The sequence below is a fragment of the Carassius gibelio genome, chromosome B15, assembly GCF_023724105.1.
Source record: "Carassius gibelio isolate Cgi1373 ecotype wild population from Czech Republic chromosome B15, carGib1.2-hapl.c, whole genome shotgun sequence".
In the NCBI taxonomy this organism is placed as follows: domain Eukaryota; kingdom Metazoa; phylum Chordata; class Actinopteri; order Cypriniformes; family Cyprinidae; genus Carassius; species Carassius gibelio.
This window is the reverse complement of record NC_068410.1, coordinates 18,430,042-18,447,745: the sequence shown is the minus strand read 5'-3', so window position 1 is coordinate 18,447,745 and position 17,704 is coordinate 18,430,042. Positions and strand designations below refer to the sequence as shown.

The following is a 17,704-nucleotide window of genomic DNA, read 5'->3' as shown; positions in this document are numbered from 1 at the left end:
CTCTGTCGATTGCACCATTTTAATTACTTCTTTCAGGGTGAACATGCTGTAGGAGTTATGCAAACTGAGCTTTTGTTTGTTGAGTTTGTGTTTGATTCTCACGACAAAGATATGAATCATATTTTAGCACTGTTGAGATATTTTTTTGCATTGTTTTTTGCATCGTGACACTATTTTCATGAAAATTCAGATTAAACATAAGGGCAAATAAATCTGATTCTGAAATCTGACTCAAATGTAACAAAATTTTCCAATGACTAATTACAAATTTGTGATTATTTGTCATGGAAAAAATGTCCCAATGTATTACATTAATACAAAAATCAGAATAGATTTGGAGAAATGCATGGCTTGTGCACCAGTGGATCATCTGCAGTAAATGGGTGCCACTTTAAAATGTGAGTCCAAACAGCTAATAATGATTAAAAAAAAAAAAAAACATTGTCATCCACACGACTCCAGTCCATAAGCTAATGTCTAGTGAAGTAAATACCTCCCTGTTTATAAGAAACAAATCCAATCATGATGTTAACTGATGAACTTACATTTTAAATAACTGTAAAGTTTTTATTTTTATTTTTATTTTATTATTATTATTATTATTTAATTTTATTTTTGTTATGGGCTGTTTGGTCTCTCATTCTGACAGCACCCATTCACTACAGAGGACCTTTTAGCGAGCAAGTGATGTAATTGTAACCTTCTCCAAATCTGTTTTTATGAAGAAACAAACTCATCTACATATTGGGTGTCCTAAGGGTGAGTTAATTTTCAGTAAATTTTAAATTCTGGGTGAACTATTCCCTTAAAGGGCGGGGGGGGGGGGGGGGGGGGGTGGTGAAATGCTCGTTTTTCACTCAATATCCTGTTAATCTTGAGTACCTATAGAGTAGTACTGCATCCTTCATAACTCCAAAAAGTCTTTAGTTTTATTATATTCATAAGAGAAAGATAGTCTGTACCGATTTTTCCGGGAAAAACACGACCGGCTGGAGGCGTGACGTGTGGGTGGAGCTAAAGAATCAAGAGCGCGAGTAGGCTTTTGCGTTGAGAGTGTTTGGAAGCTGTGACATTACCGTGAGGAAAAAAACATCCAAAACAAACCATGGCTAACAGTCAGATTCAGCGTATATTTATGATCCAGAATCAGATCCAGAGGCTGAAATTTAACAAGAGCAGCATCAGCAACAACGTCTCTATGTGGTATGTACTGAAACTGTATATATTTGCTTAGCGGTTTTGGAAAATGACTAAGTTCCACTTTATGTCGCCTTTTTTTATTTTATTTATTTATTTTTTTAAGCTGTACATGTGGAAAGTGCAGTTAGATGACAACATCGCATGTTGTTTACTTGATGTGCTTACGCGCCGATAGCTAAGTTAACAACACAGAGATATTTGAAGCCGTTTTACTCACCGCATGCGGTTCCAACACACGATCGTGTCCTTTTTTCTTTGGGACTGTATTATCCTTAAGAAATAAACGATGTACAAATCCAGCGTCAAACTGGGCCTTGTTTGTAAAACAAGCATCTTCAAAATGCAGGGAACAAACAAAAACACTTGCACAGCTCCGTTGATGTTCTGTAAAAATAAACTCCATCCACTGGTCCCTTAATGCTGTTTCTCTTTTGGTAATCTGTGCAGGGTTGTCTTGCCCTGGCAACCAAAAACACACTTCTTTTGTGATATTTCGCAACGCTCTCGCTCTGATCAGTGAACGTCTGTTGTGCTCTCATTGCTCTGCTATACGGGAGCGCGCGCTCTTCCGGCAGAAGTGCCCTTAGGAACCATATAAGGAAATTCCACTCCATCTAACGTCACACAGAGCCATACTCAAAAAAAAAAAAAAAAACTTTCTGAAACTTGCGACAAACCAGAAGAGGTATTTTTGGAACAGAAATACTCCTTCAAACGTACAACTTAATTTTTGAAACTTTGTCCATGTTCAGCATGGAAATCCAACTCTTTAACAGTGTAAAAAACTCAGCATGAAATAACATTTCACATTTCCTTTAACTTTCATTCCCCCATCACAACTATTGAAGTTGCATGTTAAGCTGTCAAATGCTTCCAGATGATTTAATTAATTTATTTTATTACTATTATTATTATTATTTGTTTAATACTGTTTGGTCTGAAGGCAACGGTAAATTATGAAATAATATAAAAACAAATAAAACAAAATACAAAAGGGCTATCATGGCTGTTTGGTATTATGGCTTAAGGTATTTCTTATTATGTGCAATTTCAATATTATCTCTCTCTCTCTCTCTCCTCATCTCTTTTTTTTCCAGCCCGATGATCTCCCCACTCTGTGAACCTAATTAAAACTTCTTAATTAGACATTTATGACCCTTACTGGGAAGAAAGCCAAGCCACCAAAAAATGCTCTTACTCAGATATCGTATGATTTTGTGCAGACACAATGGTGTCTTAATACAAATAGCCAATTACTAGGTTCTATTGTTTGCTTAACAAAGTCTAATTTCATACTGTCATATATTTTAAGTTCACTTAAAATCACTTAAAAGTTCATATTTTACACTTTTGACGCAAAGGAAATTTACAGTGGCTTTCTTTTACGGTATGCTACCATATATATATATTATTATTTTTATTTTCACTCCTTAATTATCCTTATTATATTATTTTCTCATAATGGCATTAATTGGGAATAACATTTTTATTTGAAATGTTATAACATTAAAACACTACAGGCTCATGTAATAATGTGTTATAATGTGACCTTCATATAACAGAACAATGGAAATCTTATTAACTTAGTTTAATAAAAAAATTTACCCAGGAAATAAAATTGCCTATATTTGATGAGACACCCTATTCTGTTTCACCCATTTGGGAAATACACAATCATGCTGCATAATTTAAAATGTGTGCCATCATTGATTTTATGCATGCAAACTATGCATATGACTCCTGCAGGATGTGCTGACTAACAATGCAATATCCTCTCATAACACCGGCTTTAGATCGCAAAGCTCCCTCTCCCTCCCTCGAGTATGACACAGGGCACAGATTAGTGTCCATGTACATGGCCGTTCTCTCCTTAGCACATCGTCAGAATGAGCCCAGCTGCCTAGGGAGAACAGGCATCTCTTTGTCAAGACTCAGACTCACTTTTGGCCTGTCCTCAGTGACTCTGTGTTACCCACCCATACTGTTGAGCCCCAGCGTTAGGTTAAAAAGACAGAGAAGAAAAGAGCTGTGTCCAGTAATATTCTTGTGTTGTGTCATGGCGCCGTCTGATCATTCCATTACCAACCACAGCACTTATCTATTAACGACTGCCGAAGATTGCTGTTCTGAAGACAAAGGTCATTATTTCCTGTTAGTCCCTCTCTTTTTCTGTGAAGTGAAAGTTTATTTCTATTTTTTTGCTGGTTGCTGGTTTTGCCATAATTTGGCCAAATTTCAGAATTTCTTTCATCACAGAGCAAATGAGACAGTCTTAAACGCTACATGAGTAAGAATGACACACCACCAGCCTTTCAGGTCATTCAGAGCACAACAAAAGTCATGTAGAGTTTAATTTAAATCTGCGGAAGGTCTCTGACCTTCAGCTAGTGTTGACTCATCCAGATTCTAAACTGAGGCAAAAATCTTAAACTGCCTTTAATTATGTACTAACCAGAAAATTGTTTGAAAATGAATTATTAACCTGTTTTTAAAACAAAATGTTGCAAATCTACCATCTTTTGTAGTAGAATAAGTTCTGAGTTCTGCAGTGATGTTGTTTTGAGCAAGTCTTCTGAGTCATAACTATCATTTGACGATGAGTGTGATTTCACCAAGTATAACATGTTCCTGGATCATCATCCTTGTTGATCCTGGAACATATTCCAATCAACCAGTCAGAATTGGGATATAATTTTCAGGAACTACATTTTTTACAATATGGGTTTGGTGCTTCTACACTCTTGTTAATCAGTTATCTTGTTCCACTGATTTTAGGAATAAATTATGGGTTTAGGTTTAGTTAGGTTTAGGGATAGGGATTGGGCTAAGTCTATATTTTTGGACAACAATGTTGATCCAGGATCATCAAAATATGTTGATCCAGGAACATGTCTTACTTGGCAAACCACGGTGACCATCTTTACACTATTGTAAGTGTTTTTTTTTTTGTTTGTTTTTTACTAAAAGTAAAGATTAGTATGCGTATTTAATCAAGATCAATTCCTTGTAGACCTATTTAGCTACTCTAGATGGCCAGATAGATGGCCAGATAGACAGATGAAAAAGCTTAGACAGGAAGATTGATTGATTGATTGATTGATTGACAGAACAATGGAAAGACTGTCAGACCGACCAACTAATTATCACTTCATCACTTCACAAGGTATTTCTTTTACAAGAAATGTTGTACATCAGCCTTCCATCTGTGGATATATTTGCTGCTTGGAAGTCAGGTAATTGAGTGTGTTTGATATTAGAGAGTTTCAGTTTTTATTTGCCAAGTTTGAGATAATTTGTAGATGGTCGAGGCATGTTTCACAAGTAGTTAAGTAAAATTGTAAAATTAGAAGTTAACATTTAGGGTTTCCTTGTCTTTCTCTCTAATATTAGCTTGCCGTGTACAGTATATGTCTACAAAGTTTTTATATGTGGACTCTTTAATTTTCGAAAGGTAGCAGTTCTGGAGAGATTTGCAAGAAGTTTAGAAGAGATATAACACACTGGTTGAGTTGATCACAATTATCACAAAATGTATTAAGAAATAACACACGGTGTGCTGTTTTTAACATCCATTTGAAAAGTGTAGACAGAGACAGATCTATTGACAAATGCAGGTGGTTGTACAGGGAGACTAATTTTCAATCTACATAATAAACATTTGTAAATGCAGAGTACAAGATTAGTCATCCATATTTTTTGTCTGTTTTCCAGTAAGAGTGTTGATTTTAAATGTGGTAAAGTGTGAATTTTGATCAACTTTCAGTGCTTATAAATGGCTTCAAAGCTAACAGACACAGACTAAATACAAATTTAGATTTCACGGGGTCTCTAAGCTGCGTTCAGCCCACTCGACAATGCTAAATCTAACATGCTGGAACATGTGCTCACACCCAACTGGCATAGTCTGGAAATCGCACGAACACTCTCAGTGGGGGATGCCGAATGACTGAACGTGGGCTCAGTTTGTGATTTCGGATGCCAAACTGCTTTGATTCGACGAGACTGTGCTTTACGCAGCATACGATACGCATCTACGCACACACCATTTACATTTCTCCCTTTATGAAATGAGAGAAAATATATAATTGAGAGGATCCATCGTCTATCGATAGGGAGCAGCGGTAATTGGCGAGTAAACACGGCACTCAAGCCTCTCGAAGGAAATAAAAGTGGGAGCACACCAAGCCAAACAGAGAGTGCATTAAGCTGGGATAATGATCCCAGCTTGACTTAGATATTCCGACTTTATCGTGCCCACCCACACTTCAGGCCTCGGCTGAGCTGCTCCGCTGTGACTTGTGCGTCGAGTTCGGCTTTTCTCTAAGTGATCCGTGGAGACGTGATCCTCCCTCCAAACTAGTCCATTAGAGGCTGGGTCAATACCACACAGTGGGTGGGGATGAAGGTGTGTGAGGACTGTGTTTCTGGATGGGAGCGTCCGCTTGCGTGCCCTGATGTCAGTGCACTGCCTTTAAAAAGCAATAAGAAGTACGGCTGTACATAACACTGAAATATTGTACATGGAACATTGGATTTGTCGACAGCACTTGAAAAGAGAGATGTTGCATCTCAGCTTACATGAAGGTTTATTTTAGTTAAAACAGACATACAGAAAGACAGATGGACTGGCAGACATACAAAGAGATATACAGGCAGACAGACAGACAGACAGACAGATGGTGTTCAGCTATAAAAATGTGGGTGGATGGATTGATTGATGGATGGAATGATAGAACAATACAACAACAGGCAGGATGATAGATAGTCTTCAACTATTAAAAAAATACGGAGATACGGAGAGATGTTTAGCAACCAGTGCTTACAAAACAACTGATAAACACTGTTTACCTCATTAAATATTCATGTATTTTGTGCAGTCACAGAAGCTTCCACATGATGTGTTGTGATGATGTGTTTCACGTGAGGAATTTCAGAAGCTGACAGAAACATTAAAACGCATGCTAATAGCAAACTTAAACCGGGCAGAGTGGATTTGCACACCAACAGTTTTACAGATGGGTAAAACAGCAAAACAAGCTGTTATTATAACTGGTTTGCATATCAACCAATCATCTATTATAGTATTACTGACCTCATAATTATGCAAAAAAAGAACCTTAACTCAGGGTTTACAGATTTATGCAATGAAATCTCAAAACCTGATGTCTCAGGATTAATTATTAACAGTGATGAATATGAATGAATATGAATGGTTCATGGATGTTAATTCACCCTGTAAGCAATGATTTCTGTCATATAATATAATATAATATAATATAATATAATATAATATAATATAATATAATATAATATAATATAATATTTCTCAAGGAAATACACGACAATTCGGATTCCATTTTAAGATTGCATTACAGCCAGAGTGTGAAAAGCCCATATGACAAAGTGGACAGATCATGTGTAGATAGTTTTATAAAGCAGTATTTTTGAAGGTAAAACTGTTTTAATATGCACTGCTGCTCTGTGAGTGGCAAATGGTGTTGCTCTTGGATCAATTCTCTTCATAAACTGTGCGATAATGTAGTGCTCTTGCCGCAGCTCATGATTTCGTACCCTGCTAAAAGTTCTGCACTAACTTACAGCAATTCCTTCAAACAGGTCACGCTAAAAGCACTCATAATGAACAGCATAGAATTTGAAAAGTCCATTCTTTCTCATTTCTTTTTTGGTTCCAGGCAGCAGATGGGCTGCGGTTGATAACTAGTAGAGATGTGGGTTCCCTGTAATAGGCATAACGCTGCTCAGATAAGAGAGATTGCTTCATAAAAGAGAGGTTTAATGGCATTTAAGTGGAGTGAGGGAAAAACTTTTAGTATTAAGAGGCTTTTCTTATTCACCTGTGCAAGATTCAGCTCGATATTGTAAAAAGGAAAACAACAACTAAACGATGAACTTGATAATAATTGATGATGGCATTAATCATCAAATTCCATTACAGATTACTGGGGTTTTATGGATTAGTTGGGTCAAATGGAGTGCAAAAAAATAAATAAATAAATAAAAAAATAGTAATCAAATTTAGGCTTTCAAATAACTATAAGTGAAACCCTATTTTGTATTTATATAGTGGTGGCAATCTTTTAACCCGGATTAGTGAAGTTGTATTTTTAAAGATTATATTTATTTATTTATTTATTTATTTATTTATTTATTTATTTATTTATTTATTTATTTATTTATTATTATTATTCTCATCATCATCATCATCATCAACAACAACAACAATCATTTTAATGCAATTATAAGAGTACCCAATTATAACATTAAGGATTTGATGATTTGTATATGCTTATTTTTATGTATAATAATAATGATAATTTTCTCTCCATAAATTAATCTACATTGTTTTGCTGGAAAACACTGGCAAATAATGTGAAACAAAATGTTTATAATGGATGTAAAAGATCAGTGAATGCAATACATATAATAAATGATTTGTCCTGAAACAACAAGAAACAGTTCCTCTTGTCTAATCCCTGGAGTGATTTTGATTTGCACATTGATGCACAAACCTTGAGTTTAATATATGATTAAAACAGTTGCAAGTTGCAGCTCTAACTACGTGAAGTCAGTAGTTACTAGAAGAAGAAGAAAAAAAAAAAATTCATGTCTTTAAAAACAGAGTAGAATGACTTCTAAATATCAGTAAGATTTTATGTGTTCACTGTAGTTTTTGTCTTCTTTTCGTAACCTCGGAGGAGGCTGTTTCTTTCTCTAATTGAGCAGCTGCCTTCCTCCATGTCTATCCGAGCCCAAGCTCCCTCTCCGCACAGCTAATCATTTGCGCTATATTTAGCTGGAGTTGTGCCTGCATGCCCATGGCTTTGCGTTTAGCCTTATCCCTGAGCACACGGTAATTGTGAAACGTGTTTGGTAAAAACAGTTCCACCAGAGGAAAAATAAACAAGTCCTTCGGCAGTGTAGACATTTTGGCTGAGGGCAAAATGCTCGCAGGTGGGCATGTTTCTCGATTGCAGTGGGGGAATCATGCAAGACCACCTCATGGCTTATCGCATGACTCACCGTATGTGTGTGTAGAAAGAAAAAAAAAAAAAAAACGCCACCAGCATTTGAGTCCCAATTCACTACGCACATAGTGCCAACCGCTCTGTTTCTCTGCACCACAATCTAGAACTTTTCAGACCAGATAGCACAAGCCCCCAGAAAGGCATCTTGTCCCTTATGTTTGTATGTGAAGTAAAAATACAAACAAGACTTGGGGACTCCAAATCATTTTTCATCAAGCTTTCAGGAAACAAAACATGTTTTATTATTGATATTCTTTGCAGTCTTGCACTCGCAGGCACCATTTTGCTGATTTCCCACAATATTTAACTGACAGGGTTACTCTTTTTGTTTTAGTCATGGTTGTTTGTTAGACCTGCTGTGAATTTTGAGATGAGACTAGAAGGAAAGGATACTGAAATTTACTGGAGCTCTGATTAAAAATGCTCTGAAAATAATTTATCTGAAAGCCTAATCATTTGCTTGACAAAACAAAGCCTGTAGCACATAGTTGTGACAAAATAACCATCAGTCAGATCAGACAATTTGACAAAGTGTGTATTTTTTTTTCTGCTCTGTGTAAACACACGCACAAAATCTGCATAATTTTTCAATTGCTCTGTACATGCTGCACAAGATGAGTAACCAGTGAAGAAAGTTTTAAAATAAAATAAAATAAATTAAAATAAAATAAAATATCCCTAGGATACAACAAGACATTTAAATATATCCCTAGGAGACAAGACATACAGCTCTATATATATATATATATATATATATATATATATATATATATATATATATATATATATATATATATTGCTGTGTATTGTTTATGCTGTGTAAAACAAACATACTGAATATCATCTCTAAAATATCAGGGAGAAATGGCAGCTCTTTTTTAACATCAGTGTTTGGAACTCAGTGTAGGCTTAAGACAGGCTGTGAGCCGTCATGTTAATGGAGGCTAAGAGGGAATCTTGAGACGAACCCCCAGCAAGCCTTCTCATCATTACTGTGTGGAGACCACAGCACATGCCTAATGGGCTCTCCTATTAGAAACCATCATTCACAAATCCCGTTGTCATGTACCACTGTAGAACTGTTCACTCGTATGGAGATCCAACAGCACAGCTTAAAGGGGCAGAGAACAACATGTTAATGCAAATTAGACAGCGTGTGGCCATTCAGAGCAACTGTATGATAATGGTTAAATAGTCACTTGTGAACTGTATGATAGTGTAATACTGCAGCAATGGGCTTGAAAAATCCACAAAATGATACTCTTCATGGTGTAAAACACTCCAATCTCCAGTGTTGGTTGTATTTTTTTAATGGAGAAAATAAAAGAGACAAAAACATGATCACTGGTCTGTGAGATGTAAAGCCTGGCTGTATGTAATTTCAGACTCACACAGCACATCCACAAACATTTACTCAACATCTGATGTTTATCGCACAGGAAAGAGCCAGCTCTTTATATATATAAACAACATATATAATGCACTTCTGAAATCTCCTATACAAACTAACAAATTTTGTGCTTTCATTCATAATAAACAAACAATTGGATAACTATCTTTTAAATAAGTAATTTTTGCGGTATTTAGGCTCTAGTGAATGAACAGAGAATCAAATAAATATATAAACAAATATACTTATAAAATGAATATGCAAACTAACTAGCATTTTTGCACTCATAAACAAATGAGCAAATGAGGGAATGAATGAATGAATGAATGAATGAATGAATGAATGAATGAATCAATCAATCAATCAATCAATCAATCAAGTAATCAAAAAGTTACACACAGCCCTATACACTAGCTTTTTTAGAGCCTCTAAAAGTAAAAGCAAGCAAGAAAGAATGAATGAAAGGTAGAAAGAAAGATAGAACGGTGGATAGAACAATAGAATTATAGATAGAATAATAGATAGAATGATAGATAGAACGATGGAAAGAACAATAGATAGATAGATAGATAGATAGATAGATAGATAGATAGATAGATAGATAGATAGATAGATAGATAGATAGATAGATAGATAGATAGATAGATAGGTCTGTAGTTAGTGCATGTAACCCTGGATTCCAGAGGAACAAGACTCTAAATGCATACGGGAACACATTCTTGTTTCCACACTCTGAATCACATGTGTAATCAGTCTAATGGATAGGGCAAAACGTCATGGGCAGGGGGACGTAGAGGCCATGAAGCTTAAAAGCATGTGCGTTGGATACAGCAGTGGATACAGCTTATGGGGAATGAAGTAAGCGCTCGCAGAGATATTTGAAGTATGGCACTGAGACGCAGCGCCTCATTCCTTCGGGGAACCAGGTTTACATGCATAACCTAGAGACGTCCTCCTTCAGGAACTCGAGCTGCTTCTAAACACTACGGGAACATGCCAGACTTACAAATCCCTTTATTTAGCACACTAGCAGTTGGTCCGCCCTTCTCTATAGCACATCTGTGTGGTCGTATTTTCACACTGCAAAGTCTAAATAATAAAGGGCAACTGAGAGTGCCTGCAGATCCCCAACTTCTTCTTGAGAGAAAAAAATCGCTAGAAGGAAGGTGGATTTAATAGTAAGTGGACGATCAGATGCCTCCTGTATAGGTTTGTAAGGAGTTGTACAGAGAGCTACAGCCAGGTCCAACTGGGGGACACAAGATCATACCGGAGGCCTCAGCCTCAGTGCACTGCGGAGCAAATGTGCAACTAGCCTCAGCCTCAGTGCACTGTGGAGCAAGTGTGTAACTAGTGAGTATCTGCCTACTGACTGGGCACCAAGAGGGACATGGTAAGTTGCAATGGCCGCCAAATAGACCTTCAAGGTGGAGTGGGTCAACCCTGTGGAGAATCACGCCTGCATGAACTCTAGCACTGTACCAACTGGGCAGTTAACTGGTTGGAGCTGACAGTCTCCGCACCAAGAAGTGAAAAATTTCCACTTCAAGGTGTTCAGTTTCCTCATTGAGGGCGCTCTGAATTGGAGGATGGTTTTTCAACCACCGTGGTTGAGAGACCGGAAGCTATGAATTGTGCCCACTCTGGGGCCACACCCACAACTTCCACAGCTCCAGGTGGGGGTGAACTATGATGCCCCCTGCTTGAGAGAGAAGGTCCCTCCCGATGGGAATCTCCCATGGAGAGCCATCGAGAAGGGACACCAAGTCTGAGAACCATACTTGGCCTCGCCAGAATGGGGCCACTAGCATTAAACAAACCCCATCCCGGTATACTCTCTCCAGAACTCCCGGGAGCAAATCAGTTGGGGGAAAGGCATACAGACGAAGCATCGGCCATGTCTGTACCATAGCGTCCAGTCCAAAAGGAGCTGGATGAGTCAGCGAGAAACAGAGGGGATAGTGTGAATCACAAACAGGTCCACCTGAGCCTTGCCAAAAACTCTCTATATCTACTTCACCACCTTGGTGTGAAGCCTCCATTCTCCGGGTCTCGGCCCCCGCCTCGACAAGATGTCTGCTCCCATATTGAGATGCCCTGGGACCACACAGGGATCTGGTGCACCAGCCTGTATAGTGGGCCCAAATGCAGACCTCCTTGGTGGGTGATATAAGAGACCACTTCTGTGTTGTGGGTTCACACCAACACATGGTGATTTCTTGGGTCTGGAAGGAAGTGTTATAATGCTAGAAAGATGGCCAGCATCTCCAGCCAGTTGAAGTGCCAAGTGAGATGGCAACCACTCCACAAACGGTGGGCTGAGCAACCACTCATGACAGCTTCCCAACCGGTGAGGGACACGTCCATCGCTAGCATTATGCGGTGACAAGGAGTTCCCAGCACCAGGACCTGAGATAAGAACCAATGTTTCTGCAATGATTCATGACTGCAATGAGGATTGACTTGATCTGAGCAGGAGACAGACACGCCTGCATCGTGGCCAAATCCCACACCACTCCCAGATAAGTGGTTCTCTGTAGTGGAGAAAGCATGCTTTTCTTGGCATTTAGTCTGATTGAGCTAATATCAACCAATCATAGATGAAGTTGAGTATGCTGATGCCCTGGAGTCGCTTTCAATTTCTCAATTGCCACTCTCTAGCCCTGAGGGCAGCCAGGTGGGAGCAGCCCCCTCCATGTACCAGCTCCTTATACAGGGAGGCACAAAAACAGAGCCTTGCCTCTTATGCAATCCGGTGTTGGGACCGGACCCCATCAATGCTCTAAGCCTGGGTCTTCTAACAAAAAGCCGGATCTGTAGACCGTTCTCAAGTTTAAGAAAGCCTCAGCCAAGAAGTCCTGATGCTTGTGGATCAGGACTTCTGAGGGCAGGCCCCTCTGTGGAAGAGTGGTGTACACATCATCACATGGTGCCCGTCTCTCCTCAGTGCCCTCAAGAGATCGGTCTGCCAACCCTGCCACACACAGTGCTTCATGGAGCAGTGTTCTTGGGCGAGCACTTCTCTCAGTTACTGCCCGAAAACATAGCAGCAATAAGAGCCTTGCTATCTATTCAGAGGTCTCTAGACCACCTATTTTGGCCACCCTCTGCTGGTCCGCCACTTCAGGGCCACACCAGAGGTCAGTCTCGAGAGATTGATTCCCTTAGTACACTGTTTAGCAGCATGGAAACCAATACCAATTGTGTCTCAATGGATCCTGCGTACTGTAGAAAGAGGCAACAGAATCCAGTCTTGTTCTCCTTCTCCTCGTTTCACCAACGTCATTCCAGAGCAGACTCTGGTTAATGTAATAAGAAGTAAATGCTCTCTTGAGGAAGTAGGCCATCGAGATGGTCCCTACTCTCAACAGAGAACCCGGGTTCTACAACTGGTACTTCATCGTTCCAAAGAAGGATGGAGCGTCGCATCCCATTTTAGATCTGTCATGAGACTGAAGTTCAGGATACTCACAATCAAGCATGTTGTGTCTCAGATCAGGTCATGAGACTGGTTTGTTACGATCAATCTAAAAGACGCATAATTCCAAATCTCCATCCTTCCCCATCACAGGAAATTCATGAGGTTTGCTTTTGGGGGCAAAGCTTACCAGCATCAGGTTCTTTCCTTCTGCCTTACACTCTCACCATTCACTTTCACAATGTATGTGGATGCTGACCTGACTCATCTGTGACTCCAGGGCATCAGCATACTCAACTTCCTCTGATTGGTTGATATTAGCTCAATCAGAGCAGATGGTGGTTCGACATCGAGATGTAATGTCCGCTCACATAAAAGAGCTGGGGTTTCAGTCTCTTTGGTGGCACGAAGAGACAGATCAGCAGTTCGTCTGAATGTCCTCAGACTTAACCACTTCGCCCTCATCCAGCTCTTTCAGCAGGTCGACTAGGTAAATAAGTATGGTACCATTACTTGTTTTGTGTTACTTCTTACTATATTTCACATTATAAAAATTAAATGCTTAGAAAAAATAAACAGATGTAAAAAGACTGCTCATCAGTTCTCTCTTTTCATTAAAAAAAAAAAAAAAAAAAAAAAAACTATGATTGGTCATTTATGTCATTCAGACAGTGCATTTCTGTCTGGACCAGGCTGGCTCCTGAGCATACTAAGCTGCAAAGTGGATCAGACTTTATGCTGAGCGAAAGCCTGGCTCTGTGAAACTAGCCTATATGCATCAGCATCCGGTTAAAGCTGAAACGGTCTGCTAGCACAGTCAAAATCCCTAATCCTAACCAAGACTTAGAGGAAACAAGACAAAAAAAAAACCTCTACAGTCTGTTCTGTACATGGACAATTGGACAGCAGTCCTTGTCAGACTGTCACTTTCAATGTAATTCCTGTGAAAACAGAGAAAATAATATTACAGCCAAAAAGGGCAAAGCATTCAACTCTACAAGCAATGCTTGCTGTATTGTTGTTGCTGTTTTTCTAATCTAGTGTCTGGCCATGTGCTTCAGAAGACATGATGAATGCTCTAATTAATGTTATTGTTAAACAGCTCTGTATCAGGTGAAAAACACTCTTTCTAAAGCACTAGACAACATAAAACACTAGACTCAGTCAGTTGTAAACAATGATTTTCATATTCAGTGACCACAGACTAACTTTATAACGTGCTGAGCTTTACAAACCAGTCTTTCTTTCTTTCTTTCTGTCTTTTTTTTTTTTTTTACTCAATCTGACCATTAAAATGTATTGACTGTTCAATGTTTCAGTACAAAATAGAATGATACTAATACAATACTACTACAATACTACTACTATACTACTCGGAGGTGATAATGAAAGCAATATTGCATTGCTTGTCAGTGATCTACGGCTCTGTTTATTAAATGCTGCTCTATTTGAAAGCCGGTGATGGTGATTTAGCAGTAATTATGGAACCAGATTACTGACTAGATGCACATGATCATATCGTTTGATATCGCCCAGCCCTACTACTATTACTACTACTACTACTAATAATAATAATGAAAACTGCTAAATTCTGAAAGACTGCTGGGCTCATGAATATTAATCACATAGTCTACAATCACTTGAACTGATGAAATCCGAAAATGAAATAGGATTGCAGCTTGTATCAGTGCTCGGTCTTAAAGGCTTTGTTTTATACAAAAGCCTAAAATGATGAATACTTTCAAATGAATTTCATTATTTTGTCAGGAAAAAAAAAATAAAAATAAATAAATAAAGTAAGACTATCTTGCTTTCTGTCTTAACAAATGTATGTGCCCTGTTGGCAGCATATTTTGGTTAGGTATGTTTTGAAGCATTCTAGCTGGTTTGAGCTGGGCTAAACTGGTCTAGTTGGTCATGAGCTGATTTAAGATGGTCCAGGATCAGGATCAACTTAAACCACCTCATGACCTATTTATTTATTTATTTATTTATTTATTTATTCAACGGGGTATGAGAGTAGATACAGAGGCTGCGTCAGAAAGTGTAGGCAATGATTTTGCAGACCAATGGTACCTCACAAGAATGATCTGAGACAGGCAACATAATCAACTGAGTATATATACTTTTTTGGGGGGGGCAAAATTTTACTTTTGCATCATTACATCCCAAAGGATAATAGCATACTATTTACTCCACTACATTTCATAAAAACATGTCGTTCCACATTATTTTGAATTAGACAAATCAACAGGGTGAGTGCTTTAAAGGGGTAGTTCAGATACAAATGAAAATTACTTCATCATTTACACATCCTAGGTGTATATGACTTTCATCTTTAAAACAATTACAATCAGAGTTATATAAAAAATATGTCCTGGCTCTTCCAGGCTTTATAATGGCAGTGAATGGTGCCATTCATCATTTTGAAGCAAAATAAACTGCATCCATCCATTATGAAAAGTACTCCACATGGCTCCATGGGGTTAGTAAAGGCCTTCTAAACTTTCAGAACTAGTATTTCTGCATAACATTCTTTTTAACACATTTTGCCATAGGTGACTGTTTATTGTATGTTGTCATCCTATTTACAACCCCACCCCCCACCCCCACACCCCCACACACACTTTACAGTACTCACAATTATATAAGGTAAAGTGAACTTAATTTTCACAAGGGAATATAACTACCTCCTTTAGATATAATATTACCACATTAAGCATTTTCTTTCTTTCTTTTTGTAACTGACGTGACATTTTTAGAGTGTAAATTTCAAGAAGCCATCTGAAGATTCCCAGCATCTTTGCCCAAGTCTCATTTTACATGACACTTCTGAAAGATGAAACCAGCTTATGTTGGAGGGAAAAGCATCCAGAAGATTTGATGCCTGAGCATCCCATAAACTTGAGTGAACTCTGAGGGCAAAGCGGTTGTGCTTTTGTTACTCAAGGAATATGAGATATTAAAGGTCACCACCTAGTGACCTTCAAGACAGAAGAAGAAAAAAATAGCTCTTCTTTCACATACACTTCTCACCGTACTCTCAGACAGACATGATCCTGCCTAGTGTCGTCAAAGTGGGATGAGTGAGTGTTTAAAAATTAAAAATCCACTCCATTTTAAATGGCTTGTCAGCTTGTATTCATCATGAAACATATGTTCTACATGACACTTGGATATTGAGCTTTATACTGTACCTAATTTTTAAAGCATTTTAAATAGTATAACATTTTTTCAAAACATTATGCCCCCGCATAATTACAGAAAACATTTTAAGAACTTGTTTGTTTGTTTGTGTTTGTTTGAAAGCTTTCCCTTTTCTTAAAAAAAAAAAAAAAAAAAAAAATCTTTAAAATATGATGTGCAAAAAGTACACATTTATATATTACGTGTTATTAAAATTAAAATGTGTTTTATTTATTTGCTTGATGGTTGCACCAATTGAAATAAAACTGAAATTGACTCCATCAAGTAATATATATATGAAACCAACATGAAATCAAAGAGCAAGTTTTTTAATAACATGGTGCAGGGCATTTTTTACAAGATTTTTTCCCTCTCTTTATCATTCATATCATTGACCAACTTAAGGAAACAGTATGTTGCGCTTGCTTAATGCTCGATGGGAAAAATAACTAAATGCCATTCTTATTATGCCTGCTGGGAGCGGGAATACAGCTTGAATTATAAATTTAGCCCCTCAGCAACTTGCCACAGAAATAATCACACTTTTTCATTTAGGAATGAGGAGAGATTGAAACAGACAGAGAGGGGAGTAAAATATCTCTCTGAGGAGACGTGGATCTACTATAAACCAGCCTAACCTCATTCCCAGCTTCACTCTTCTCCTGATGAACAGACAGATACAGGGAGCAAGAAAAAAATGTCTCGGTTATGTATGTAACCCTCGTTCACTGAAGGAGTGAACGGAGACGTCACGTCGGTGACCGACAAATTGAGATTCCCAATTTGTTGGTCACCGACGTGACGTCAAGCGTGACCGACTGAAATGGAAAACAAAACACAATATCCACATATCTATTTTTGAGGCTTTGCCGCATGGGATCTTGTTGCTAAATTATTTAATTATTTCAACATTGCTGTGATTGAGAGAAGGAAGGGAGAATGTGTTTCGAGGCACATCGCTCAAACATCTCAGCTTCAGGCTAGCACTGCATGAAAAAATAAATAAATAAATAATAATAATAATAATAATAATAATAATAATAATAATAATAATAATACAAAAACCCTGTTTTTTTATTTTAAATAAAGCTGTTTGGCTGTTATTATTAAACAGTTATTAAGAAAAGGGAGTGATGAATGGATCAGGAAATGCTTATAATTTACATTGTTAGATCCACTGAAATTACTTTGCAGTGCACTTAGCCTTATAGTTCAGGTGGGTTGGCTCTAGATGCCTTTGTTGTTTAATTCAATTTTTTTTCATTTCACAGGTTCATCAAATAAAGTTATTGATTAGGTTTAAAAAGCTTTCAACACTTTATTAAGAAAAACAAAGTGCACAGACTGAGTAGGGCACAGACTGAGTTTGATCTTCTTTGACAATATTTATTGTATGTGTAACAGTCAGTCACACAAAGTCATAAGTATTTGTCGGTCCTGTGTGTGAAATTCACGATAGCATAG

The 17,704-nt window shown here is 37.9% G+C and overlaps 1 protein-coding gene across 1 annotated transcript in view; it reads right to left on the bottom strand.

The window, feature by feature from the left end:
• The window catches only part of zgc:172282 (leucine-rich repeat and fibronectin type III domain-containing protein 1-like protein), a 149,982-nt gene that overhangs the window by 101,103 nt on the left and 31,175 nt on the right, over positions 1 to 17,704 (bottom strand). The window lies entirely within an intron of this gene.